We start from the raw sequence: 26140 nt of genomic DNA on the forward strand, positions 1-26140 counted from the left end.
GCTGGGGAAGTCAGCTACAGTCTGAAAGGCAATGCTGGGCCAGGACGCTGCACTGATTACAAAAACCCACCTTCAAATGTAATTCTGATCTGAAATGTCCTATAGAGCTATCGCTTCACATCACGCACTGAGCAGGAACCAGCCATTTTGAGCCTTAAGGACAACAGGGTTTTGAAATGGAGATTCTAAAATGAGTGCCTGTGATTTAGCGTCAAGGCTCTGCAGCATTACATATTGTGCAAAGTAGGGGGTCTCCGCATGTAATGGTTTGAAGAGGACTAGCTGAAACAATCTTTTCTGCTTTTGGTGATGGGCCATCTGTTTCTCCTGCAGTCCATTCAGTTTGGAAGCTTCCAATAGACAGAGTCAACCCGTGCCTGACCAATTGTTCGGGGGGATGGAGTGAGGGCAGCCGGCTTCAGCAGTGTTACTGAGCATGCTCAGTCTATGTGAGTACAAGCCCAGACACAACTTCCCTGGCTAGTTATTATGTTTAAGAAATGTCACCAGGATTTTTGGAAATGACTTGTGGTTTGTGTCGCTTCAACTTTTGACTGCTAACATGACAGCTTGATTTTCAGAATGGGTTGGGTACCCACCCTCTGGAAATATGAAAAGGACTTCATGAGGTGTCAGTGAATTAGGCTTTCGGGTTTATACTCCCAAAGCTTCTTTCTCTCACCAACAGAAGTTGATCCAATAAAAGCTCTCACCTCACCCATCTTGTCTCTCTAATATCCTTGGACAACCATGGCTACAACAACATTGCATACCTTTGAGTCGTGGTCTTTTCGATTCCCAGATTTACTTGCCTTTGGGATGAGCACTGGCCATGCTTTGCTGCAACTTTAGCCCTAACCCAAGGTGACCAAGCATCTCCTGGGAGGTGCCAACCATTGGTGACAAAATGGGACCTATGGCATGCAGCGCTCAAAGCTGTCACTATGGAGTAAGGGTGCTGAGGACTTCCCACTGCATGATAACTGTAGCGGATGAAGAGATGTTGCCTGGAAATGCAAACCAGAAAAACACAATGTCTTTGTGGCAAAGCCATACCAGCAGAAGCTCTCAGCCCCTCTGATGCTGATTTGCATCACAGAGGGAGTTCTATCATTCAAGGCAGAAAGAAAAGCAAATCAGCCGCTTTTAACGAGCTTGTGAATTTCACAGCACCATTGAGTTGCCCACCTTTTATTTACAGTAAAGGCTGGTTTCCATTGCAGCAGGATTGTGTATCTCCACACAATGAAAACATTGGCTCTTCTTGATTCAGACAAAGAAATGAAGGCATTCCCTTTCTGCTGCCTGGAAGCTGGATTCAGCAGTTTGCCAAACCATAGAAGCATCTGCTTTTGCCATCCAATCCGCTGCTTTTCCCTAGAGGCCTAATATCCAGACACTGTCATTTCAACACAAGGCGTTAAATACATTTATTAATCAACCTTTTGCTGAGCGGAAGTCTGGTCACCCTCTCTTAATACAGTCTAAAAACCCCAAGTCTCCAAGACTACACAAAAGAACATCCCCCACCACTCGGTTTTACAGAACTGGGAAGAGCTGAAAGCTGCTTCTCTTTTACTGCCTGGGGTTTTGCATGCCTGTACATGAAAGTTGGACATTCCCCATTGTTTTGGAAACATTCTGTGATGGATCACATTTTAATTGACATTGAGGTTTACAGAGGAAAGGGTACAGCAGGAAGTTATTAGAATAACAACACCGTACACCTGCACAAGAATTGAACCATGGTGGGCATATTAACTGGCCCCAAATGTTTTTTTTCCCATCAATACAAATTCATCAATAATCTAGCTCAGCACACCATGCTTTTTGATGTATTTCACTTCCAGTAAAAATGCAAGAGTTTTGATTCATTGTATTTTACAACCCCAGCATTTAATAACCATATCTAGTTCTTATACCGCACTTTTCATCTGAAGATCTCAAAGCACATTATAGAGGAGGCAAGCATTATTATTTCTATTTTACAAATGGGGAAATTGAGACAGAGAAGGAAGTGATTTGCCTGAGGTATCTCAGTAGGCCAGTGCCAGGGTAGGAATTAGAACCCAGAGCTCTTAATTTGCAGTCCAATACTCATTCCGCTGGGTCAAAAGATGGGGGGGTTTCCCCCATGGAAAATGTTGCCAATTTTCTGCTGAAACCACCTCCAAATTGTGGTTTTCAGTTATGTGTAAAAAAGTTTTCAAGGAAAGCAAGCCTTTTCTGCAAAATATTAATTATCTGAAAGCCCAATTTTTTCCCCAAGGCGGGGAAAGGTTTTGCTGGAAAATTTTCAACCAGTCAAAGTCACACTGCAGTGAGTAAAGAACTTTTGTTTGTGCTTGGAAACAGAAGCACTTCTTTTAGTTTTCACTTTATTAACCCTAACACTTCACCCTCTCTCATTTTCCCTTGACTGCTGTGACTCCAGGATTGTACTCTATAGTACTACACAAAAGCAGTGTCCAGACTACAGCAGCTGAAGGAGCGCTTGTGTAAACCAGCTGCTGGCTTTCTGACCACTGTCGTCTATACCTGCTTTCTGCGAGCCCACAGGACAGGGTGGTCAAATCACCCAGCCTACCTTATCTGTACTGCAGTTTCCAGCTTGAAACTGTCTGGGTGGCAGCAATAGTAGGTAATTTTAACACAAAAAGGCTAATATAGAGAATTCTGTTCTCAGTTTCACCCATATAGTTTGTGACTTCACTGGGTTTACTTTGCATTTGCACTGCTGAAACTGAGGGCAAAATGTCGCCTTTAGCATCTTGATACTGTATACCTGAGACCTCACAGGAGTCACTCAGGACCCTCAAAGGATCAGGTCCAAAGTGCCTTCAATTCCAATTGGATTTGAGGATGCTCAGCAAATGACAACAGGTACTCTGTTCTACCTGGGCAGTCTTAAGTATGAATAAGGCCCCTTGTTTCCAATTTTTATTTTGTTTAAAATTTCCTGGAAATTTATCAGTGTTTATTTATTTATTTTTTAAATGGGCAAGAAATCAGCATAAAACAGGTGAAAATCCATGCAACAGGTAAAAATCAGTGCAAAAAAATAACTGCACGGTTTTCTGGGAAAATATCAGAGTTAACATGGGGCAGCAGGAGGAGAAGGGGGGAAAAGCAACAAATAGAGAAAAGCGTGAGTTTATTGTTTATGAAACCATTATCTCTCATCCCCATGACAAAAATAAAACAGCTTTTAAAACACTTGGTGACTTGCTCAGTTATGTTTGATATAAGGGACTTCAGTGCAAATTCTAAAAGCCCTGGGTGCTATAGGTTTGCAACTGTGTTCTCAGGCGCATTCTCCATTGGAGAACGATGTCAGTTTAGCTGTTTGATACCAAAGGGAGTAGGGGCAGGATCTGAATTACTGGCAAAAACAAAAAAAAACCACTTCCAACATTTGTTCTCTGTGCTGCGTAGGTGAAGCAGGTGTTCACAAAAAGGAGGGACAAAGTGTAACATATAAATACAGCTGGCTAGCAGGCCTGGCCTTTGACCTTTGGAAAGCTCACAGCCATGGGGACCCCCCTGTAACTTGGGAGGACCCAGCAATGTGAAAGACAATCTCAGCATTCATGCTAAAAGCCAGGATTCTAGCCCTGGGCCTTTTGGGGAGCCTGGAAAGGATGAACCCACAGCTAGGATGAGGACTTTGTCACTGATATCTCCTAGGCATCACAGGGTGCGCATGATCCCCCAGTACAGGAGGCAGGTGGTGCCTGGTACTGATGGAGAAGCCAACAGGAGGGCTGGGAAGAGGTGCCCTATGGAGAGAGAGAAGGGTTGTGTTCTCTTGGGGCCATGCTGAATGGCTGGGGTTTAAGAGGAGACTAGTACTCACCAGGCACAGTCATCTGCTCCCTGCGTTCTGTCGCTGCAATGTTCGGATGGTCTCAGCAGGCTGCCTGCCCATCTCACCCATCCCACCAGGCCAGCTGCAGCAGCTACCCTCTCGTGTGTAGGTTAGCTGTGCCCTCCAGTGGGGAGTCTGCCACGAGGAGCCAGAGCTAGGGACTTGGAGCACTTAAAAAAAATAATCAGGAAACATCAGGAAGCATCTGAATATTGAGCTTTTTTTTTACTCATCAGATTGTACAACAACATATCTACCATATGTGACCAGCAAAATAAATATAAACAGTTGTACTGGGAAATGATTTATCATGTGCTGCAATTATTTAAGTGTAAAACCCCATATAGTCCCGCTCAGCTCCGTGACTTCATTCCCAACTAAATTTGGCTGCAAAACTTCCAATGACACAGGTGGGATTTTAATGAAATAAAGAGCATCATGAGCAATGTCAAGCACTTGTTGATAAATATGAGCCCAAACCTCTCCCTGCCCTGGCCTTTCTCTCCCTTCTTGCACATCCATGACTTTGGGTGTCAGGCCCAGTGGAAGGACATGCAGCCGAGATAAAGAGATCGGAGCCAAGAAACCAGACAAGAAATATTGATATCAGATGGGATACAGATGAACATCTGTGCAGAGGAAAAAAGCCAAGATGTGGGTCCTTTCAAACTGAGAAGTCAGGGCAGATGACATATTAAAATGGGCCTTGGGGCATTCCTTCTGCCTTCCACTTAAAGTGACAATCTCCTTCATTTCATATCTATCTTTTAAGTAGTTTCTTCCAATGTCATATTTTGTATCTTGCAGTTTTACAGGATCAGTGGCATCCCTCGGATGTTGGATCTGCAGCTACATGTGGCATTGCCAGCTAGGGTTTTTGCTTTGAGGCACAATTAAAGGAAGATCTTGCCCCTGTCAGTTTGTTTCCAGGCATTACCTCAGAACAATTGTTCCTAAAATCTCCAGTGTTTTCACTGCTCAAAACCAATTGCCTTTATTTTGGAGAATAAAAGGAAGTGACAGGAGATGACAGCTGCAATGGGCTCCTTTGCTGGCATTCACTTTGTCCAATGTCACTTCTGAATTGCGCTGGCTGGGGGGGTGGGGAGTGGAATATTCAAACCACTGATTCAGGCATGCATCCCCTCTCTATGACCTCTGGAGAACTGTGTGAAATATTGGAATCAGATCTCCAACTGCAGTTAGTAAGGAATTTTCCAACAAAACCTTTTTTTGATGAAAAATGCCAATTCATCATAACTAAAAGTATTGGTTTAAATGAATCTCTCAATTGGAATTTTTTTTAAAGCTTCAAAACTGTTGGAATGTCCTGCTTCAAAATTTTTTAAACCAAAAGTTTCATTTTCTGGTTCAAAATGACTTGTTGTTTGGAAATGTAATTTAATTTATACAAAAAAGAGAGAGAATGTGAACAAGGGTGTGCCAGTAGATATAGAGTGTACTGGGCTCCCAGAAAGCCTTTGACAGGATCCCTCATTGAAGGCTCTTAAGCAAAGTGAGCAGTAATGGGACAACTGGTTAAAAGATAGGAAACAATTGATAGGAACAAATGGTCAATTTTCACAGTAGAGAGAGAGATCCCCCAAGAATCTGTACTAGCACCAGAGCTGTTCAATTTATTCATAAATAATCTGGAAATAAAGGAGTGAAGACTGAGGTGGCAAAGTTTGCAGATGATACCAAATTACTCAAGATAGTTAAGTCCAAAACTGACTGAGAAGAGCTACAAAGGGATCTCACAAAACTGGGTGACTGGGCAACAAAATAGCAGATGAAAATCAGTGTTGATAAGTATGAAGTAATGAACATTTAAAAACATAATCCCAACTATACATACAAAATGATGAGGTCTAAATTATCTGGTACCACTCCAGAAAGAGATTGTGCAGACATCGTGTCTAGTTCTCTGAAAACATCTGCTCAGTGTGCAGTGCCAGTCAAAAAAGCGAACAGAATGTTAGGAACCACCAAGAAAGAAAGAGATAAGACAGAAAATATCATAATGCAATTCTTATCATCCCATCTCAAAAAAAGATGTACAGAGAAGGGCAACAGAAACAATTAGGGGTATGGAACAGCTTCCGTATGAGGAGAGATAAAAAAGACTGGGAATGTTCATCTTACAAAAAAGATGACTAAGGGGGGATATGATAGAGGTGAATAAAATGATGAATGGTGTAGAGAAAGTGAATAAGGAAGTGTTTTTTAGTCCTTCAAATAACACAAGAATCAGGGGTTCACCCAATTAAACTAATAGGAACCAGATTAAAAACTAACATAAAGAAGTATTTCTTCACACAATACACAGTCAACATGTGGAACTCATTGCCAGGGGATTTTGTGAAGGCCAAAAGTATAACTGGATTTAAAAAGGAATTAGATAAATTCATAGAGGATAGGCCCATCAATGGCTATTAGCCAAGGTGGTCAGAGACATAACCCCATGCTTTGGGTGTCAGAAGTTGCCAGAAGTTGAGACTGGAGGACATAGATAGATCACTCGATAATTGCCTTGTTCTGTGCTTTCCCTTGAAGCATCTGTCAGCAACTACCATTCGGAGACAGGATATTGGGCTACATGGACCATTGGTCTGATCCAGTATAGCCATCTTATGTTCTTATGCTTTGAGGTCCAAAGAACAAAGAATGCATAGGATGGAGGACTTTATCCTGGGAAGCAGTGACGCTGAAAAATATTTGGGGGTCATGGTGGATAATCAGCTGAACATGAGCTCCCAGTGTGACACTGTGGCCAAAAGAGCTAATGCGATCCTGAGATGTATAAACATGGGAATCTCAAGTAGGAGTAGACAGATTATTTTACTCTTGTGTTTGGCACTGGTGTGATCACTGCTGGGATACTTTGTCCAGTTCTGGTGTCCACAATTCAAGAAGGATGTTGATAAATTGGAGAGGGCTCAGAGAAGAGCCATGAGAATGATTAAAGGATTAGAAAACATGCCTTACCCTGATGGCCTCAAGGAGCTCAATCTATTCAGTTTAAGAAAGAGAAGGTTAAGGGGTGATTTAATTAGTCTATAAGTATCTACATGGGGAACAAATATTTAATAATAGGCTCTTCAGTATAGCAGACAAAGATATAACACATTCCAAAGACTGAAAGTTGAAGCTAGTCGTGAAATCAGGGCAGAGTCTGGCCCAGCAGTGACGTAGTCAGCAATCCTGCGGCTGTGTGAGAACAGAATCCGTCTCCCTCTCTCCTCCGGGCAGATTGGCAGAGCCCCTGGGGTTTTTCGCCTTCCTCTGCAGCGTGCAGCACGGGTCACTTGCTAGAGGATTCTCTGCACCTTTAAAAATGATGTGAGGACTTCAGTAGCTCAGACATAGGTCAGGGGTTTGTTACAGGAGTGGGTGGGTGAGATTCTGTGGCCTGCGTTGGGCAGGAAGTCGGACTAGACGATCATAATGGTCCCTTCTGACCTTAGAGTCTATGATTCTATGACTCTATGAAAGCGTACATTTTTCACAGTGAGGGTAATTAACCTCTGGAACAATTTATCAAGGGTTGTGGTGGATTCTCCATCACTGACCACTTTAAAAATTATAATTGGATGTTTTTCTAAAAGATCTGCTGTAGGAATTATTGTGGGGAAGTTCTATGGCTTGTTTTATAAGGAGGTCAGACCAGATAATCACAAGTGTCCTTCTGGCCTTGGAATCTATGAATCCATAGGTGAGAGGCTTGTTGGTGAGACAGAAGCACAGTAGCAAGTTATCTCAACTATTGCCCTGCTGGACTATGATTAAGGAGATGCCACGTTAATTCATATTTTTGGAGCCACATGCTAACGAGAAAAGCAACACGTGAACACTCAATGCTGTTTTTCATGTGGATGGGAATGGTGCCGATGCATTCCCCCCATTGGACCATGTGCTCCCTTGTCTCTCCCACCATCTTCTGCTGGAGCCCCATAACACTGCCCTGAGTGAAAAGCAACACCACTTGAAAAAAACAAAAGCAAACAAAAGCCCTCCCCCACAACAATAGTCTGTCAGGCATGATTTACTTGGCTAGTATTCACTGGGCAAGCTTCACTGAACAATCTGAATCCTTGGGTTTGCACCCAGGTTGGCTTTCCTACCACTTAGCAAAGAGACAAGGAGATGGGCAGTAAATAAATTACGATGTCCTTTGTGCCATTGTACAGAAGCCTCTCTCTGGGGAGGCGGAATAAATGATGTGTGAAATGTGATATGAAATCAATTTCTTCTTAAAAGAAGATTAAACTGTCTCACTCTCTGGAATTTCCCAGTTGCTGGCCTCTCTCTTCTTCTGTCTGTAGTTTCTGATATACATAGTTATTGTAACAAATCAATTCCCACCTAAGCTGTCACTCTTGTACGTGGTTGGAGCTCCCAGCAACATTTGGGATATAAGCCAGATCCTCCTTCTCCAGAAGCCCAGTCCTCTAGCACAGACTTGCATTTTCCAGGGTTTCCCAACTTTTCCATTTCTTAAGAAAATGATCCTCTCAAGGACCCACCTGTAGTTTGTGGAGCCTGACGCTCAGTTCCCTGCTGCTTGGTTCTCAAAAGGGTCTATGCTGTGAGGCACCAGGAATGTCTACTGGTGGAAGGATCACTTTTTCAGAATCACTAATGTCTACCAATCAAGAATAAATAAAGTGGGAATAGGAGGCCATATCACATAGCTCCATTAAAGTCAATGGAACAGCATGAACTGACACGGTCTGAGAAGCTGGCCCGGAATTTTTATGTGAACATTTAAAGTTTTTTTTCTTCTGGTTCTATAGATTATCCATTCAACCTATTTATGATGTGAAACATATGAGAGACCTATATCTGCAGCTATAAACATGTTATAAACAGCACAGATGGATAATCTGCAGAAACAAAACATCAAACTTTGAATGTGCCAGAGAAAAAAATGTGTATTGCTTGTGTGTGACTGTGATATCCTTGTGATAAATTGCAGACCCATATAATAAACAAATTTATCAGGCACTGCCTCAGTTACCCTTTGCCCCCTAATCTCCCTCTCCCAGGATTTATTGTAGTATTCTCAATCCCTGAACAGCTTCAAACTGCTGGAATATTTTTGTTGTTAAATCAACCTGCCCCAATAAATATTTCCTCTTTCAACTGAGAATTTTTGAATTCCCTTCTCTCACCACATACAAGAAACAGAGCAAAACAAAAACAAAACTCATTACCTTTCCAAGGCATAGAATGGCGAAGATTCAATCCAGCACCAGAGCCCGATTTTCTATATTTTCAAGTCTGAGACTCCTCACAAGTGTGGAGGTATGAAACTCACTCACCATGCCACATTTTATCTTGGGTAACTACATTCTGCTTATCTATCCCACCCCTGCAGTCTCAGATTTTAACTTCACTTACTGTCCTAGACCATTGTGTTATTGTGCGATGCTAAACAGCTGCCATTTTTATCTCTCTGCAGTTCATCAGTGATTCTTCTGTACTCTGCATACCTTATGTACCATAGGAACATTGTGAGACTATTATTAAGGCCAGATTCACCGGTACAGTTGGGCAGTTTTGCACCACTCTGGCAATGCAAAACTGCCATTAACCCAGCATAAGCAGCTCTTTTACAGCTGCTTTGTGTAACTGGGGAGTTATGCAAAGCAGCCAGAGTACCACCAACCCAGAATCTGGCCCTAGATGTCCATAAAGTGTACTGCTTTGAGATCATCAGCTACAAAGCATTATAAAGTACAGAAACCTATTACTGCTCTCTGATTTAGCATATGTCTTGTCTTGTTCACCAACACACTGCAAATGTGAAGATGCGTGAATGGAAAGACCTTAGACCATAAAGTTCAGTAAAGCTAACTACTATGCTTCTTGGATAGGACACTGCTCGATCTCAAAACTGCAATGTAAATACAAACAAGCTACTGCAAACCTCATGGGGCTACCAGCTTTTAGCAAACAATTTTTGGTTTACAAGCTTCCTTCAATCCCTATTGCTTTAATGCGCTTCTGTCATCAGTTCAAACCAAACTTGTCAAACACCTGAGATCTCAGTGTGGTTACTGATGGCACAAAACACTGCAAGACCTTTAGTAGGTTATGGTGCGGCTCAGCAATGTGAATAATTCGGGGTGTTATGTTGCCTCTGCAAACTACAGCAGCCTGCAAAGGCAGTTGTCTTTCCACTCAGCTCTTTGCGAGCCTTCTCAACACATGGAACAGATTAGCTGGGCCCTGCAATGCTGTTAAATAAAATACTCACAAAGAAAATACAATTATTGCTAAAGTGCAAACATACCGCATGGGATTATTAAAAAAGCAAGATGTTTTATATTTTAAGGATGTTCTGCTTTTTTTTCTCCCCCTCCCCTTCATGCTGCTAAAGATTGGCACCAAGACCTTGCAAAGCTAGTGTTAAACTTTTCCATCTGATCTCACTGTCTCACATAACGTTCACATGACATAACCATGTCATCTTCTTGGGGGACTAGGCTGGATTCTCTCAACCTCAGCTGAGCACCTCTTGGACGTATGGCTGGGTGCAACAGGGAGCTGTTTATGACTCCCTGATTTAACTCCAGCCAGCTCCAGCAAAAGTGATTGCAGCTGGTGGCCTGCTGTAACATATGCCACTGGCCCCTCCTCTGCCAACATGCTCCCTATGATGGGGTAGAGGTGCCACTTTATACCGCAGAGACATCTCCTACACAAGGGGAATTCTCGCCTTGCCATTTCTGGCCATCTACCTTGTGCCATCTGAGCAACACAAAGTGGACATAGTGGGCCAGGGAGTCCAGCCTACATATTTCTCATCTTGTAAGGTGTCAGAGTTGTTTGAAAGTGTGGGTTTTCCAGGGTAGCCACAGCAAATGTGATTGATTTTCTCCTTTTCAGTTTGTTGGCTTTACTATAGCACCATCTCAAGACAAATTAATTTAGAGCTTAATCCTGCAAAATATTGAGCACTGTGGCCCTGATCCAGAGAAACAATTAAGCACGTGCTTTAAGTTAAGGATGTGAGTGGTGCCAATACAATCAATGCTTAACTTTAAGCACGTGCTTAAGTGGTTAGCTGGATTGGGTTAGAGCATTCAGCACCTTGCAGGATCAACCTCTGCAGGGTAGGTAAAAAATTAATTTCACTTATGGAAAGGTCTAAGTATAGGAGATGTGAAGCACAGACTCTTAATGTTAGAGATCAGCCGTCAGCAGCACCCCATGTCTTTTCACTCTTCATCATTCGAAACCGCTCCATCGAAAAAGGGCAATTGTTTGGTTGCTTTCCCTCTAAATTCTGATTTTCTACTGAGGCTATACAAAAACTTCAGCTCTTGGGAAACCTTATTTTATAACTGCCTATGAAATACTTGGGGAATCTTGACGGATGGTTGGCTTATGGGCAGAGCTACTGCATGATGCCTGGCACCAGAAATCCTGATGGTTTTTCACCATAATGTCATTTCCAGATGTCTAACCTCTAGAAATCAGCACTTCTGGGAATAATATTACAGTAGATATACAGCAGGACAAACCTGCAGTGTACATAGGTCACTTTCCCTATCACTCCCCTTAACCTGGTCTGAAATGGTCCAGTTATTAGACTGAATTTGGTAAATCCAGAATAATAAACAGGATGTGTCCATTTCAAATGGTTTTTGTTTCACCCCTTTGGAAAATTCCTACTACATGTTAAAGAACCTCCTACTATATTATAGAAAACTATAGTAAGTAGAGATGGAAAAAACCTCTAAGGTCACTCCAGCTTAGGTACTTGCTAACACATCATTGGTTCATTGGTATTATGTGTTAGTGGTTTACTAGCCTAGCTTAAAACTTCTCAAGCGATGCAAACAATTTTCAAATGAAAAACAAACAAAAACGTAATTAAAAATTAAAACATTTCCATTGATTTATAAAAGGATGCAGATTATCTTCAGAACAATTATCTGACAAAGCCCTTTGGATGTAGAAAAACAACATGTTCATGGAATCACCAGAGTGCTTTTCCTAGGATGACACCTTGGGTACATCTATATAACTTTTCCTTAAAATTTTGATATTTCTTGTACTAAGAAAAAAATTAAAAGGCTGTGGTATGTCCGGCATGCTGCTTTTTTTACAAGCAGGAATGTATGTGCCTTAAACTCTGAATGGTGGAACACTCTCTAGAAAATCAAATATTAAGGAAAGTATGTGACATGGCAAAAATAATAAACAGTGATATAAAACTTCTGACCACAATTTGTATTAAAAGAATTTTATTCAGACCTGTTAAGCGTAAGGCAGATAGTTAAATTAAACTGCATTACTTTTGATAGAATCTCTGACTTTTTATTAAAAACAAAACTCCAAAACACACTGTTCTTTTTTGGGTCTCATAATAATGGTGAACAAGGTACTTGTTTATATAATGATTATGTTGGGTAACTATAGACAACAAATTTGCTAAGAAATAATTCCAGTCCATGAGATTCTGGCAGGGAACAAACATTTGGTATAATGCAATAGCTTCTAAAAAGCAATGTCATGACACTAACAGCACAGCTTTTCTTTTCCTCTGTTGGCTGAAGTATAGTGGCATACATAGGTGCCAATCAAGTTTAGCATCCCTGTAAAGGGGTGCGAGACTCACCGCCACAGCTCCTCCTGATGGTCATCCAGGGAATTAGCTTTCCATCCTCTGGAGCGCCCTCTGTCAGCCGGTGTCTCGCCTTTCCCATGGCCCCCCATGTCCCTCCCGTTCTCTTGGGGGCTGCCCCCTGGCAGTACCCCCACATTTTCTGGTCTCCCCTCCCAGGGGAACCCCCACCCACTATCCCAGGGTTTCTCAGACAGGGGTCGCCGCTTGGGTAGGGAAAGCCCCTGGCGGGCCGGGCTGGTGTGTTTACCTGCCCCATCCGCACGTCCGGCCGATCGCAGCTCCCACTGTCCGCGGTTCGCTGCTCCAGGCCAATGGGAGCTGCTGGAAGTTGCGCGGGCCAAGGAACGTACTGGCCGCCGCTTCCAGCAACTCCCATTGGCCCGGAGCAGCGATCCGCAGCCAGTGGGAGCCGTGATCGGCCAGACGTGCGGATGGGGCAGGTAAACACACTGGCCCAGTCCAGCCCGGCCCAGCCCGCCAGGGGCTTTCCCTACACAAGCAGCGCCCCCTGTTTGAGAAACCCTGCACTATCCCAACCTTGCCTCAGTGGCTACTGCCAGTCCCCATCTAGCCCCTGCTCGCTCGGACAGACTGCAGTCTATCAACCACGCATCATTGGCAAGGGGGGTTTGGACCTGCTGCCTTTGCCTACCCTGGGCTGCACCTCTGCAACCCCAGTACCCTTTCCGGCCTTTAGCAAGGCCTGCAGTCTGGGCGTTTTCCAGGCCGGAGCGCCCTGGCTCCTCTGGCCTTTCCCCAGCCCTGCTCCACTCTAGGTACCCTGCTGTGCTCCCAAGCAGCCAGGCCCATCTCTCTCCACAGCTAGAGGAGACTCTCTCTTAGCCTCTGGCTCACAGTCCTTTTCTAAGGGCCAGCTGGGGCATGACCACAGCTGTGCCTGCTTCCCTAATCAGCCTGGGAGCTGCTTGCCCCCAGCCATGGACCTCTCCTGGGCTGTTTTAAACCCCTCAGGGCAGGAGCAGGTGACCACCCTGCTACAATCCCATTATACTAAGCACTTTACAAGTATGACAATTTCCTAAATTCCTGTGGTATTATGTGGCCAAATCCAGCAGTCCTGGCTCAAGTTTAACTCTAATTGTGGTCAATGGTATTTTAGTCTCCTAGTTAGTCTTCTGTTCTAGAATTCTGTTGAGCATAGTGGCCCTTACCTGTAACAGAGGGGCCTATCATTAAATTGGATAAAAACCCTGGATTTAAGAGGGAAAGGATAAGCCAGTGGTTGAGACACTTTTCTAGGACTAGGGACACCTGGGTAAAATTCTGTGCTCTTCCACAGACTTCCTGTGTGACCTTGGGAAAGTCATTTAGCTTCTCTGTGCCTCAGTTTCCTATCTGTGTATTGGGATGATAACATTGCCCAACTTCGCATTGGTCTTGTGAGCATAATTATGTTAAAGATAGTGAGGTGCTCAGATACTCTGATAAAGGGGGTTATATAAGTACTTAAGACAAACAGACTTCCTAATGGAAAGCCACACAGCTAAAATCCCAGCAAAACCTCTGAAAAACTTTCCAGTCAGATGGTATTCAAATAACGAATTTGTTGAACAAGGCAAAATTTTATACTGAGAATATGACACGGCCAAGAAGCCATCGTTACCTTAAAAGTAATTGAAGACAAGATTATCCAACCAATATAAATTATACTGGCACGGTCAGTGTTTTTAAAATTTTAGAGACACTTGGAATGCAAGGGGGAAAAATAACCCAAACTTCCAAGTGTCAACCATTCCGTAGACTATGTACACTCCAGGAGGAAACTTGGTTATGAGCAAATATTTTAGTACAAATCAAATGCCTCCCAGGAACAGGCAGCTGGGAAGGCGGGAAGAGATTAATATTGGGAGCTTTAGAACTTCCCAAACTCATTCCATAGCTCCTTGATTGAAGGCATTAACTTATATTTTATTAACTTTGTAATGCCCTTCTAAAGTCCAGGGAGCTCTCTCGGAATCGCTCCCCCCACCCTCAGTAGGATTGCCCTGGGGATGTTGTACCTCATAGGTTTAAGCAGCAGTTGGCTGTGATTAGAAGGATTGTGAGGATCAGTGCTTGATTAACTTTCAGCTGCTCTTGGTTTGCCCAAGTTCCTGCAACAGAATTAATCTTTTGGTTCGGCGAAATGTTGGGCCCTAATAGATACCAGACTTTTTGAGCCCACCCAGACTACAAAGTGCTAGGGCTCCCTTTTTAACACATTAAGGCTCTGATGCTGTTATCCTTTCAAAAGGTAAAATTCACATGGAAGCAAAAGGGTGTTTTGCCTCTTTCAGGACTACAGGGTCAGCCAGTATAGCTGTTAACATTCAGTCCCGTCTACCTATCTTTCACTTTTATATGCAGAGAGACAATTTTATTGTAATCCAAAGGAGTTAAACTCCACCTTCAGTTATGTGTGAGCCACTCCCATTAAGGCCTATGAACGCTGCAGCTGTCCAGGGACGCTCCTGGATGTGCTGAGGCTCCGGGTGAGGGGCGGAGACGGGGTCGGGTCGGGCTGGGGCCGAGGAGGGAGCCTCAGCCATTCTCGTGGGGGCCCCTGCGGAGCCCGGGGCCTGGGGCAAATTGCCCCACTTGCCCCTCCCCCCCCCGGGCGGCCCTGGAACAACCTCAGAAGATACTGATCCTACAAGAATCCTTCCCAGGTGTTATACTGCGCCCAGGTCTCACTGGGATAGGACTTCAGGAGCTCCGTATTGTGTTATCTCTCGCCTACTGTCATCTTTCACACCAGAGCAAACTGGGTGGAAAAATGCTACCAAATCAGAACAGCCACACTTCACACTTGTTTTGCACGTGTATAAAGAATCAGGCACTGGGAGTGTCAACAAATATTGTGTGACTGTGAGGCTTCCAGGCAGTACCCGGGGTTGTGAGGCACTTTGCTACCACCTGCCCTTAGCATGAGGAAGTCTTGCTTGTGCCTGCTGTAGAATAGCTCCCTGACTCCACCAGCCTCTGGCAACACAACACACTGCCACACAGGTCTCCACAGGTCTCGCTTTGTCTGCACAGGTCAATCGTAGGCACACACCAACCCCCCAGTCCTCTAAGTGTCCCCCTGGAGTGCCCAGTCCCTGTTCCATAGAGTGTGAACAGAAATTTCATATTCGCTACTCCCAAAGAAATAGTACATACCAGCTTACTAGGATCAACACCCTGCTTGACATACAGCACTCATATATATTTATATTGAAAACAAGAAGTTTATTATCAAAGAACAGCAATTCAAATGACAGAAAGTAAGGACATTGGAAACAAATGGTTACACATAAAATAAAATCATAACATGCATTCTAGAGTCTAAACTTAACTCGCAGGACATTCCCTGTCCCCTACAGGATAGCTTAACCCAAGCCCTTTTCCCATCATTTTCAGCCAGGATCCCCCTTTCATAAGATCAAACCCACTGTCAGCTTTACTTCTCAGACTGAAAGATGCCAGGTATCCCTACATCCCTGGAAATACAAGACCAAGCCTTTGTTCTTCACCTGAAAACAGGGCCCTCCTTCCCCACCTCCCTACTTTCTTTCAATTTCCTTCTAAAGTCTCTGCCATCTCTTCATTATCATTTGATTCAGTATGAGAATAGACTTCTGCTGTGAGACACACAATACACAATGATCCACCATGGTGATCTCCTGTCTGGAACTCTACCTCTGAGCGACTTGCCTTTAACTAAAAGGCCTAAGGAATAGAATTCTCAACATACATACATAACTCCTCACATATTTTCCATCCTCACAAATACTATAATGACCAGTGTGACGTGGGCTTTCATTAGAGACATTACATGATAGTCTTTTGGAGAACCCAGGAGATTCCTGTACCCCCATGCACCTCTACCAGTTGGCATCAAGAGATCTTTGGGTAAAAGCGATTACTGAGAGAGGGTAGAAGTTCTCAATAGAGCTGATAGAAAAGTACATCCTTTCTGAGTCTGAATGCTTAGATTTAAGTTGACCCCGGTAACCAGAGCTGTAACAGTGCAGAAATGTTTTATTTAAAGACACACCTTTAAAACTGGGAAAAGCAACATTTTAATTACCTTCTTTTAAAAGTTCTAATCACTGAGCCAAAACCTGAGATCCTTGAAAGTGCAGTTGGTTCCCTTTAATTTATTTTCTTAAATAAGGTAAATACTTCAGTGCTGTTTTTTCCCTTATAAACATATAGATTTAGAGTTTAATTGTCCAGTGCCCTGCATCTTGTCTCCATTTATATCAGGGAAACATGACTGGAAAGGGGTGTAAAATGCTACAGCCAATGTAAGTGAGAGGAGAATTTTGATGTTATGAGCGTTACACTCTCTTTGCACAGTGATAAATTGCAACACAATGTGCAAAGCTGTGGAGCTTCAAGCCCTAAAAATTTGATCCTGTGCTTTCATAAGAATATAACATAAGAACATAAGAACGGCCGTACTGGGTCAGACCAAAGGTCCATCTAGCCCAGTATCTGTCTACCGACAGTGGCCAATGCCAGGTGCCCCTAACAGGCAATGATTAAGTGATCTCTCTCCTGCCATCCATCTCCATCCTCTGATGAACAGAGGCTAGGGACACCATTCTTACCCATCCAGGCTAATAGCCATTTATGGACTTAGCCACCATGAATTTATCCAGTTCCCTTCAGTTGAAACTCTGATCAAGGACAGTGGGATTTTTGATTGAGTAAAGAGTGCATGATTAGACCAAACTCATGGCAACAATCTAACCATTGGGTCAAACCCTGCTTACCTTACTCACAGGAGGAGCAATCCAGCTAACTCAGTGGGACTGCTCATGTAAGTAAAGACTTGGCGCACTATCAAAAACCTTTCAATGTCAAGTGATCGTGCACAAGCCAGCAATCAGAGGTAACCCTACAAAAACAAAGCAGCATGTGCAAGCCAATACTACCATAATGAATCAATGTGTACAGTCCAATGGTTAGGTGCAACTCTACAATAACTATTACCTTCATTCATTGTTTGCAAGCAACCTTACAATAAATGAAGGTGTGCTTACACTATTGAACAAACATTCTTTGAATGAGAACATTCTTAATTTTAAACTTTCGTGGATTGTTTTTAAACAGTAAGTTGAAAAATTAAATTAAATTATATAAAAATGGCCCAAAACAAACTTTACTGTGTGTTTTAAATATCCTGGGCTGAATTGTGCTTTGAGTTAAATATTTGAAACCCAAATGAAGGCCAGAGATGTTTCAAAAATATATCCCAGGGCAAAGTTTGTCCCAGCAATTGCATTAAGACTTTATTCTTGCAGTTAGTTTACCATGAAACAATTTTGCTTTGTTTTTGAGTCATTAGTGTGAGATTATCTCTGGAAGGATACAGTCTTGGTTTTCAAAACAAAACAAAACACAACACTCTAGATGTCTCTCAGTCTCCAGTGTTTGTTCTGATAAATCAGTTTTGAAGATTTTACAGGGTATGGAAATTCACTACATGCAATATGGCTATAAAGCATGATTATGGATGATTTAACAAATTACATAACCCAAGAGACTCGGCTGCATATTGGATGAATAGAAGTCTCTGTTTCTCTGAATTAAAATAAAGAAAGAGAGGAAGAGAGAACGGGGGGAAGGACAAAAAGAGGGTTTCTTCTTATATCATTGTCTCTATAACCGACACAAGTTGTATTTCTGTTGGAGGAATGAAGATTGAGGCATACCAGAAAAACACAAAACTGTGCAGAGGCAGTTAAGTTATTTTACTTATAGACTAATAGAAAGTGACAGGTCAAGCCTTGCTGTGTAACTCCTCACCATGCTTTGCATTATTGTCCTGATTAGATTTGGCTCCCTTTTCAAGTTGTCAGTCTTTGACAAGTTTGACTGCATCTCTGCTAGCATTGGAAAGACCAAATTCCTAGAGGTTCTGAATTAATAAAGAGGCTGAGTTCCTTGGAAGTTTAAAAATGGTATTGACCTCCACAACCTATAGTATAAATTACGTGTGTATAGTACACACTCTGGTTCAAGCACACATTTTTGGCTTCAGTACTTTCTTGGTAGGAAAAAACAATTCCCTTTATTACACAAATAGGGTGAAATTCTCTAGCCTGTGTTGTGCGGGTCAGGGAGACTGCATGATCAGTGGTCCCTTCTGGCCTTGCAATTTGGAACATAAGAAGGGCCCTACTGGGTCAGACCAATGGTCCATCTAGCCCAGTGTCCTGTCTTCTGACAGTGGCCAATGCCAGGTGCTTCAGAGGGAATGAGCAGAATAGGCAATCATCAAGTGATCCACCTCCTGTTGTCCACTCCCAGTTTCTGACAGTCAGAGGCTAGGGATACTCAGAGCATGGGGCTAGTAGCCATCAATGGACCTATCCTCCATAAATGTATCTAATTCTTTTTTAAACCTTGTTATAGTTTTGGCTTTCACAACATCCCCTGGCAAAGATTTCCACTGGTTGACAGTGTGTTGTGTGAAGAAGTACTTCCTTTTGTTTATTTTAAACCTGCTGCCTATTAATTTCACTGGTTGACCCTTAGTTCTTGTGTTATGTGAAGGAGTAAATATCACCACACCTGTCAAGATTTTATAGGCCTCTATAATATTCTTCTTTAGTCATCTCTTTTCTAAGCTGAAAAGTCCCAGTCATTTTAATCTCTCCTCATACGGAAGCCGTTCCATGCCCTTTATATGTTTTGTTGCCCTTCTCTGTAGCTTTTCCAATTCCAATATATCTTTTTTGAGATGGGGCAACCAGAACTGCAGGCAGTATTCAAGATGTAGGTGTACCATGGATATATATAGATGCAATATGATATTTTCTGATATTTGCATTTATCAACATTGAATTTCATCTGCCATTTTATTGCCCAGTCACCAAAGGTACTGGAAGTAGGGGTGCTGGAGGTGCTGCTGCACCCCATGGCTTGAAGGTTTTCCATTATATACGCGGTTTACAGTTTGTTTCATTCTCTCTCAGCATCCACAATATAAAAATTGTTCCAGCACCTCTACCAGTCACCCAGTTTTGTAAGACCCCTTTGTGACTATTCACAATCTGTTTTAGACTTAACTATGTTGAGTAATTTTATATCATCTGCAAATTTTGTCACTTCCCTGTTTACCCCTTTTTCCAGATCATTTATGAATATGTTAAATAGGACTGGTCCCAGTATAAACCCCTGCGGGCCACCACTATTTACCTCTCTCCATGCTTAAAACTGACCATATATTCCGACCCTCTTTGTTTCCTGTCTTTTAATCAGTTACTGATTCACGAGAGGACCTTCCCTCTTATCCCATGACTTACCAACACACATGCATGACATATGTTGCTATGTTCTGTATTGGTGCGCTCAAGGGCAAATGGCACCAACACAACCACAAAAGAAAAAGCCAGGAATTCACTAGTCTAGGCTTCATCCAAACCCTTTCAAACTACAGCCATCATTTAGCCCTTTCTATGTTATCATTCAAAGGACATCATGGGGACAGCTGCCTATGCTTTACCTCTCGAGCGGATTGACAGTCTGTGGATTTTAAAGAGTATTAATTCAGCACCTTTTCACCAGTCCCGAATTCACTTTCAACTCTAAAAGGTTGAAATGGTGGGGAGTGGGGGGTTTGCTTGCTAGAGTTCAAACCTCTGGCCGACATCTTGTTGCCACCCTGTGTGTATGGGCCGCTGGTGGCATATGGTGCATATCTCCTCAGCAGAGCTAGCTCAAGAGTTAAAAACAAACTTCACCTTTTGGAATGTACCCAGCAGATGAAAACAAATTAACTTTTTTTTTTGGTTGTATATTTTAACCCAATGTCTGTTTTAATGTCCCATTTTACAGGTTTTCCTGATACATTCCTTGGGTTGCCACCTCTCTCTGAGGTGGACTATTCCAAGTCCGTTTCTTCATTAATCATAGCCCTGGCACTTTGCTTATATGTTTCCAAATGCACAGAACCCTCTTCTCCGCTTGTAGCCCCACTTGTTGCAACAAACACACTGGAAACTCTGTTTGCTTTGCATGTCAGACATTGTTAGTGTTTGATGTGGTGGCCTCTCGTGCAAAGTACAACATGGTCAGGCTCAGGTTTCCATTCCGTCATGGAAGTGACAACACACCATTTAATTTAAATGACTGCCCAGTGTGTCTGGAGATTTACAGATATTTGCTTCTGTTGCACTCAGATTCATGATTATTCCCTGCTTTTATGGAGAATATATCGGCAAAGGTATGAGACCGGTCAAACTACTCCAAAGGAATATCTTGTTGCACTTCAAAACTGAGCAAACCTACGCTTGCTGTTGACTTGGATAGCAGATATGGAACATAAGATATACATAACACAAACATGATCTCGTTTCAGCCTTAGACACTGACTACCAGTGGTAGTATTTTTCATAAGGGAATGTTATTGGAAGCCATAGGTCTGCATGGGTACAGCTGTGAGGATAATAACTTATCCCAGATACATAGGCTGAGCTAGCCTAAAACATATCCTTAATTCACTCCACATATTGTGGGTCACATATCCAGTATGGAACAATGGCCAGTCTTCTGAGGCTGCTTGGTAAGTGGCCAGGAAAATAACAATACATAGGTATAACAAAGCAAATCTGATGTAGTACTTCAGTTTCCACTCCAAATAATTGCTGGCATGACATGCTGTTCTACTTTAATGATATGGTAATGTAGCTTTATTTTTTTTTCAGAATTAACATGTATTATTTGATGGTAAATATTAATTTGGGAACTTTAAATGTAGATGTTCCTTATTTTAGAATAGATTTTTCACCAGATATTCCATATTGTCTATGCAGTGAGTACTTAGGAACACCTAAATCCTTATACTATTTAGCTATATGTGCACTTTGAGTCTGCCTTCCAAGAATCATTGTAAGATTCTCATTGGTGGCTCCATACAGATGTTAAACCATGTTGTTTTGGAACCAAATGGCTCAATAGTTCACATGCAGAGCTGCTCAGCATTGTTCATTTGGGGGGAAAAATATGAAAATAGCCTTAAGAAAACAAAATAAAACAAAACAACCCCCCCAAAACAACCAACCAAACAAAACCAGTAGATTTTTACTTTTTTTTTTAATTCAGTATATCATTGTGTTTCTGAACAGCAAAAATGGCTTCTGTATGGTACATTTACAGTCCACCAGCTCAACTGGTTGTCATCCACTGCTCCCTCTTCTATTCTAAAGGAGAGTAGGTTAGAACAATAAATTCAATGGCACTCAAAACACCATCCATCTATTTAACAAGTCTGGGCAGAACTGGTATCACTAGGCATCGGTGTAGTTCTGCAGTATTAACATTATGAATTGCTTTCCTGCCTGAACTCTGAAATGCAAAATGCTTTAACATGTGAAGACAGCTGTGTCAGGCTTACTGGCTGTTAATGAAGCTGTGGTGTTTAGTTCAGCTTGAGTTCCATCCTACTTCTGGCGTAGCTACCAGTCAGACCTCATGCAATCTAATTTATGTCTCAACATGGGCACCATCACTGTGGACTGTTTGTTGTCACATTTATTAGGGTATATTTTACGTAAAGCAAATGGTGAAGTTTAATCACCAAAAAGAGGAAATATTGGAAACAGAGATTCAAGAAATGTGCTTCTTTGACTCTTCAGGGTCTTCAACAAGACAGAAAGTAATTTACACTCGGTGCTGCTTCAAAAATTCAGCTAAGTCTCGCAAAGCTACACACTCAGGAGGCTACTGCTAATGGTCACCACTGGAGTCAGTGGATATTGACCCCAGCCATGAGAGAAGGCCAGCCATGTTGTAGCCCTGTCCGACTGTATGTCTTGTGACTGGAACCAGGAAATACAAAGTGGTCCCTTGCCAGCACTTCTGTGCGCCACACCTTACCACAGCTACCACCTGTCAAGTTTACTCATATTGTAGGAAATTCATTCAAAGGGCAAGCTCCCGGTACCACTTTGTCACATGGGGAGTCAGTGTGGATCAACACTGGTGGGGAGGACCCACACTGTGTTGTCTCCATGGGCTGCCATGTTTTCTGTGCATAATGAGTGTAGACAGGATTCAGCTGCTCTTCCAACATACAGACTGCAGCATCTGCTACGGTGATGGGGACAGAGGGGAATCCAGAAGGCAAAAAAATAAAATAAAAAATGAACTCCATTCTGAAGTGTAACTGTCGTCGTTGCATAAGGTATAGATCGGTTAGTGTCATATACACTTACTTGTGAATAGGTAAATAATCTCTTAGGGACTGCTCTGCTTTGCAATATGTCTTTGGCTAATGGGAAGTTGTAAGTACTGTTTCTTTTGAACTGTAACAGGAAGCTTGGCAGGAGCAGGGTTGGGGGAAGGACTGATGCAGAAGCTCTATAGTGAAACATAGTGAGGAAGTAATTCTTTTATCCTTATTCTCATAAAGTTCTCTGTTCGGTGTTAAAACAAACCTCTGTCTGTGATTCTTTTCCATTTTCATATAATTGCTAGCACATTTCATTTGTCCTAATCACAGATGCATCATATTCCAGAATTTATTGACTATCCAAAATATCAGAGAATTGAGTAGTTTCATTTTCTATTAGCAATGTCACCAATTTCTATAGGGTTGCCTGGGTATAAGTGAAGGCAGATTTTGGCTCACTGCATCTAATAGATGTATGCAAATTTACACCCTTGTTTTCCAAATCATCCATTCTCCAAAAATATGAGACACCACCGTCAATTTCTGACTCCGAATCCGGTCCCAAAAAATAATCAAATATTTTGAGTTCCTGTTTTAGGGTACATTTTTTCTCATAAAAATAATAAATGTCAATATCTGAACCACATTTAGGAATTGTATGTCATCTTGGAACTGCCAACTAAAACAATGTTTTGTGTCTTTATATGAAGGCACTTCACCATTTTAAAATAAATATTTAAATACAACCTCATAGGGAAAAATATTCCTGTGGTTAGATGAGATACTCTGGAAAATGTAAGGTTGGTGCTTAGAAAGCATGTGGTGGTCTTACATTTTCCTTTTCTTAACTTGGCTAATGATCTTCAAACTACAAAATTCAGGTCAGAAGGGAAAAAAATTAGGTGAGTTGATAATAGTTATAACAGATCTCTTCAATTACTTTTAATGTGTAAATTTACTCAAGGGAATAGAATTTTCCCGTGTAATCTGTTCTATGATCATGCTACCCAAAATCTTCACTTGCCCTGTGAACAGAACTCCCACTGACAAAATTAGAAGAGGCAAAATGGATTAGAAAGAATGGGAGAATTTTGCCCTGTGTGCTAGTACCTCATTTCTGATGTTTTTGGCTATTGGATTCAAGAATGGTTTGACTTTTCTTCCTACAGAGACAAAGATATAACGAAGGAAACAAAGTGGAGGACTGGATATAATTTCTGGAACTTATATTTCAACATGAATAGTCGCAATGACTATGAGTCTGCTCATATGTGTCAGATCTGCTAGTATAAATAGGTTTCTAGAATCAGACCTTCTGGCAGTCGATGTTATAGCTATTCTGTTATAGTCATCACAACTAACTGAGGAAAAGCCAGTTGAACTGGCAGTGTGGTCCTTTAGATACATTGCTAGCTAGCTTGAGAGGCAGGAAAACTAGGTTATATTCTTGACTGCTATTATCTTGTAAGGTAATTTTAGAAAAGTCATGTCATCTCTCTGTCCTCAGCTAATCCTATCTGAAAAATGAGAATCAGAGAGCTTTTCTGTAAAGCTCTGTGAGATCTCTAGATGAAGAGCTCTGTGTAAGAACTCTTACTTATTTTTAATAACAATTAAAAACATAAAACCCTAGTTGATTATTCCAAATTACAGCAAATGTGGTTTCGGGGCAACTTAACAAAAATACTTTCACCAGAGAATTAAACTTCCATCCCACAGAGCTTTGTCCATAGCCTGTTGAAATCAATGGGTGTCTTTTCACTGACTTCAGTAAGCACTGAATCTAACCCTTAAGGAAGTATTTTCTAATATGACTTTTTGGGGGTGGGGAGTATGTTGTTTTCAATGTCCCTTGTAATAAAATAAAGGGAAAGGGAAAGACAAAAAATGTATGGTATATGGCCAGAATTGTCTCTACATTGATCATTTTTCAAACTTTTCCATGAGTCAATAGAATCAGTATGACTTAAAGAGTTCTAGAGAAGTTCTAAATTCTATGACCACTCATATTCTAAAGGGTTCTTCATAATGGGATTTGCTTCCTCCCATCTCAATAAAATGATTTGATGAAACAATATAATGCTTTGGGGCTAGATTGTGACCCTTTGGTGGACAGATTGAGATGTTTCCTTTAGCATCAGTGCATTTTATAATTTGTGTTTTCACACTAATGTAAAACCCCAACCACTGGATTTACCAGTGAAAAAGGCAGCTCACTGCAAAATCAAGTATCTGACTGACTCTCCAACAAGGCCTAATCCAAAGCCTACTGAATTTCATTGACTTTGATTGGCTTTGGATTGAGGCCATACTGCAGAAGACAGAATTCTAAATTTCAGTTGACATCCCTTTGCTCCTGATGCTTTGTCTCACGTGGATTGGTTCTCACCCAAGGAAACAGCCTTCCCAAATCAGATTAGCTACCCCGCCTTGAGAAAATCAGATACCGATCACCACATTCATTACCTGTTATCTTGGTCAAAGAAAAAATACCTTGCTTTGAATTGGATACAGTTCTTTTAGGCAGTGGGATATCAGCTTTCAGAGCTGGAATCCCCTGCACTGCAGTGCTGCCAAAGGGTAACCCATATTTATCTTTTTCACTTCGAATGAAAAAACAATATTTTCCCTCGGGCACTGTGGCAAGCTTGAGGTAACAAATCACACATTACTGGATTTCCAAGCTTTATCCTCCCAGTCTACCTTATAATACCATTTTCCCTCTCTCCGTGAATCATATATCCCTTGTTTTACCACCCAATTTATTTGATCACCAGGGAAGATAAATGGCTTCTGCTGAAATATTAAACAAAGGGAAAATTAAAGTACAGGGAAGGGTAAACAATGCTGTAAAGCACAATTTCCTCTCCTCAGTATGAACAGAATAGGATCTCTCTCTCCCCCTTACTCAATCTCAACACATATGGTCCAATTCTGCTCTTATGAAATTCTCACTCAAGTCAATGGGAGTAGCGTGTCTATGTCTTAGGGCAGAATTTTGCAGTAAGAGAAAGAGTAGATTACTAGAATTTTTAAATCTGAAAATAAGATTTTGCTCACTGATGGAATGTTTTATATGTGAAACATTTTTCTTCTCTGCCTTTCTTCTTCATGTCTTCATCTTTTTGCTATATCATTTTTTTAAAAATCAAGTCTATAAGCAGGTGGAACCTTGGAATGATGATCTAGCACACAAATTGCCTTAGGAAAATACTGTGGCACGTCTGGGTAATGCATCACTATCTCTGGTGCTCAAATGATGATAAGAAGAACAAGTCTTAATGAACATTTTCACCTGTGGTGAACAATAGTAGATAATCCTCAGTCTATTATTAGAACGGAAACCAACACAAAAGTACCAGTATCCTGGGGCTACTTCTACTGGAGTGCATGACAACGCTCCCATTGACTTTACTGCGAACAGGATCAGAGCTCTGGATTGTATGCTTTCTCTGGCAGGGCC

Source organism: Mauremys reevesii, linkage group 15 (assembly GCF_016161935.1).
Source record: "Mauremys reevesii isolate NIE-2019 linkage group 15, ASM1616193v1, whole genome shotgun sequence".
Lineage (NCBI taxonomy): Eukaryota > Metazoa > Chordata > Testudines > Geoemydidae > Mauremys > Mauremys reevesii.